This window comes from Malania oleifera, chromosome 11 (assembly GCF_029873635.1).
Source record: "Malania oleifera isolate guangnan ecotype guangnan chromosome 11, ASM2987363v1, whole genome shotgun sequence".
Taxonomy (NCBI): Eukaryota; Viridiplantae; Streptophyta; class Magnoliopsida; order Santalales; family Ximeniaceae; genus Malania; species Malania oleifera.
Genome location: NC_080427.1, coordinates 72,816,321 through 72,821,057, shown reverse-complemented (window position 1 = coordinate 72,821,057; position 4,737 = coordinate 72,816,321).

Below are 4,737 nucleotides of genomic sequence, written 5' to 3'. Positions count from 1 at the left end.
AACTTGTTTTCTTCCTTACTGAGAGGTGCCTCACCCCGATTATATATATGTTTTTCAGGACCTTCGAGTAGCCGTCACTAGCGTCCTAGTGTTTAGGAGCGTGGGTGTCGGTTAGCTATGTGTAGTACTTAAGTAAGCACTGATTTTGTAATCGGGTTGTCACGGTTGGGTTTTGTAGACACCTAGGGTATGTATTGTATTTTGGAGCAAAGATTCTAGTCATGTATAAACTCTGGTATGGTAAGTTGTATGTATAAGAAAAATTATTTTCGCTGTGTAGGTGATGTGTATGGATATGTATGTGAATGTCTATAGGGTGTACATGTACCCCATGGGGTCGGACCCTCATTCAGTGTAGTATCATATATGTTTTAATTGATACAGAAACAACTTAGGTTACTAAATTCACACTTGGGGCACATATGTGGGTTCGAGGTGTCACAGATTGGTATTAGAGCAAACCAAGTTGTTAGATCTTGTAGACTTGGTTAGGCGTGAATGTGTACATACCAGAGTATAGGATGTAGGAAATAGTTAAAGTAGGTCGAGGGTTGACTTGTAGCTTGATAAGGACTCATTGGCGGTGTTTTTTGTTTTTCCTGGAATGACGATTTTAGTAAAATCACAGCAAACCATTAATGGCTTCGTGTTGGTATGGTAGTATAGACCTAGACCCGTGAGAGTTGTAGTTAACATGGTTAGCCTTCAATAATTGTGTTAACTGTGTATAATATAGGAATTTTAACCTATTCCTATATTACTTTCAAAATAGAGCCTAAGCATAACAACTTGGATAGTGGTTCCGAAGGGACTGCGAGTGATGAGTCTCCTTCTGTGTCTTAGGGTTTGACGAGGCAGGTTATGTGGGAGATTAGGAAAAGTGTTAGGAGACATGAGCATTCTCGTACTACTATAAGTTCTACCATAGAGAGGTTCACTCGCATGCACCCTCCGACATTTACGGAAGGACCCGATCCGATAGTAGCATAGAATTGGTGTAGAAGACCGAGAAAATATTGGAAGTTCTGCACTGCACTGACCAAAAAAAGGCTCTCTATTCTACTTTTTAGCTGGCAAGGGAAGCTAAAAGATGGTGGATGGTTGTGAGACTGCTTAAGAAGCAGAGAGCTGCTCCATCTGGTATGACCTGGAGCTAACTCAAGGAGGTTTTTTTCTAAAGATAATTCTTGGCTTCCACTCGTGATGCGAAGGCCAATGAATTCTTAAGCCTAACTCAGGGAACCCTGATGGTGCATAGAAATGCTACCGGATATATTGAGCTATCTTGTTTCACGCTGTGTTTGGTCTTGAACGAGTATGAGATGACTCGGAGATTCGAGAAGGGTTTAAGGAAGGACATCTGCAAGCTTGTGGGTATACTACATATTTGAGAGTTCTTTATTCTTGTGGATAAAGCCACCATAGTTGAGGCTGACCTCTAGGGGGATGAGGTGGTACAGGAATAAAAGAAGAGGTTAGTATCTCTTGGTTCTCAGACTGGTTCTCAATATGGATGGTGGAAGAAGAAGAAGAAGAACTATGGTTCAGGTTATCACCAGAATCTCGAATGGCAAGATCCTTAGGGGGATCCATCTTCTGCGCAATACACCAGATGCCGTAAATGGCATAACAGTGAATGTCAGCCATTCTGGGGTAACTGCTACAATTGTGGCAAATCGGGCCACATATCTCGAAACTGTCAGGCATAGAGGAGCGATATGCCTGCACAGAGCTAGAATTGTGGGAGTAATTAGATGCCTAGGGGAAACTATCAGGCAAACAAAACTCCAGTGAGGGTGTACTTTTTTACCCTATTAGATACGAAACATGCTAAAAATGTGGTGACAAGTACCATGTTATTGTTTTCGAATAAAGCTGTTATTTTATTTGATTTGGGAGCAACCCACTCTTTTATATCTGCGAATTTTGTGAAATTGTATGGGATTGAAACACAAATGATGAATGAGTGGTTGTTTGTGGCTACATCAATTGGGAGTGTAACGATCTGTAGTAAGATGTTGGAAAAATGCCCGGTGGTTATTCAGGGAAGGCTACTACCGGGGAACCCAATAGTGTATGACATGTACAGATTTGAAGTCATACTGGGGATGGGTTGGCTATTCTCTAGATATGCGGTGATTGATTGTCGTTGGAAGGTACTAGTGTTCAGACCTCCTGGGGAGTAGGAGTATGAGTTCATGGGATCGTGTGTGTGTTTGACGCCATAGATTCTATCAGCTATATAGGTGAGAAGGTTACTCTTGGATGGTTGTTAGGAGTATTTAGCTTGTGTGAAAGAATTGCCACAGGATGATCTGAAAATTGAGGATATCCAAGTGGTTAACGCATTTTTGAATGTATTCCCGAAAGACTTACCTGGTTTACCTCCTGATCGGGAGGTGGAGTTCGCTATTGATCTACTACCATGCATGGTGCCAATTTCTAAAGCTCCATACCAAATGGCTCCAGCTCAATTTGGAGATTTGAAGGAGCAGTTGCAGGAATTACTAGACAAGGGCTATATCCTACCTAGTGTTTCGCCCTGGGGAGCTCCAGTGTTGTTCGTGAGGTAGAAAGACGAGTCAATGCGAATGTGCATTGATTACCGCGAGATCAACAAGGTAACAGTGAAGAATCGATACTCATTGCCTCATATAGATTATCTATTTGACCAACTACAAGGAACATGAGTCTTTTCAAAGATCAATCTATGGTCAGCGTATCATCAGGTGAAAGTTAGAACTGAGGATGTGGCAAAGACTGCTTTTCGAACCAGATACACTCACTACTAGTTTTTTGTCATGCCTTTTGGGTTGACTAATGCTCCGGTGGTATATATAGACCTAATGAATGGGGTTTTCCATGAATACCTAGATCAGTTTGTAGTAGTAATCACCGATCATATTCTGATATATTCTAAGAGTTTGGAAGAGCACAGAAACCATCTAAGGTTGGTACTTCAGATCCTACGGGAGAAGAAGTTGTATGCTAAGCTGAAGAAATGCGAGTTCTGGATGAATGAGGTCAAGTTTCTAGGCCATGTCGTTTTGAAGGGTGGTATCTCAGTTGACCCTGGTAAGATAGAAGCATTGGTTCACTAGGTGAAACCGAAGAGCATGCAGGATGTTCGAAGTTTCATAGGATAGGCTGGGTATTACCGGCAGTTTGTGGAGGGATTCTCTAAGTTATATGGCCCTCTAACACAGCTGACGAGGAAGGGTGTGAGATTTAATTGGACTAACGAGTGTTAGTAGAGTTTCTAGGAGTTGAAACACCAACTAGTCACTACTTTGATTTTAACTATCTCATCTGGGGATGGTGGTTTTGTGATTTACAACGATGCATCGCTGAAGGGTTTGGGATGTGTGTTGATGCAATGGAGGAAATTAATTGCTTATGGTTCTTGGCAACTCAAGGATATAAGAAGAATTACCCCACACATGTTTTAGAGTTGGTGGCAGTGGTGTATGTGCTGAAGATCTTGAGACACTACTTGTATGGTCAACAATGTGAGATCTTCATAGACCAAAAGAGCCTCAAATACTTTTTCACACAAAAGGAGTTGAACATTAGGTAGAGAAGGTGGTTGGAACTAATCAAGGACTACAATTTCACTTTTAGCTATCACTCGGGAAAGGTTAACGTGGTAGTTGATGCGTTGAGTTGGAAGTCAGAGTATGCATTTGTATCTGCAGTAGTAAGTTAGCATCATATGATACGGGATTCTGAGAGTCTTGGCATTGAGTTGGTGGATGGTAATCATCATGCTTTCATTGCTAGTTTGGTGATCCAATTGAAATTATTTGAGAGGATTAAAGCCACACAGGCTAGTGATGTGAAGTTAGTTGAGACCGTGGCGAAAATGCAGTAAGGTTTGACTGCAAATTTTAACATCTTCGAGCGAGGTGTGCTGAGGTTTGCTGTAACAAACTGCTTAAATTTTCATATATATTTTTTCCTTTTATACTAAAACCAATATAATAAATCTAACAGATCATAATCCACCTGGACCCGTGGGTATGAGGGATACATTAGAAAATGGCACGGAAGCCTAAACAGCAGGAAACATAAGATCATATATAACTCATAATACCATATAAAATACCACTCATCACAATACCAGAGTTACTATATCCATTGTATTTACATACATAAACCACCCAAAAGATTCCTAGGGCCACTTCCCACAAAATTCATCTGACGTTATCACAAAATACATACCCTTCAGAGAGGACAGATCAACCGTAACTATCACAGTGGAGCTTTATCCGCTCTCCTATCCGGGGCTCCTGAAATGTTTATGAAATTTAGGGGTGAGACACCTCTCGATAAAGAAAATAAACTAATACTAGTATGTGGCAACATGAGTTCATCGGTATTATACATAAAGCATATATAAGCATATCAAGTAATTATGTCAGTATCATTTCTAGGAAAAACATGCATAGTCTTAGCAAGGCAGAACATAATGGATTTTCATAGCATAACTCACCTCATATAGTAATAATATGAAAACCACCCTAGTAGGTTAGCTAGCTATTGTCATGTATTACCCCCACATGACTGGGTTATGTGGCCTGAAGGCGGGACCTGACAATGGTTGGCCGACCACTGCCAAGTCAATAGTACAGTCTGTAAGTCCGATGGGTTTGCCAGACTTGGTCTGTACACCAGAGGCACTCACACTTCTTAAAACCACATTGACTATCCGTCCTCACGCTACTCCATACAGCAATG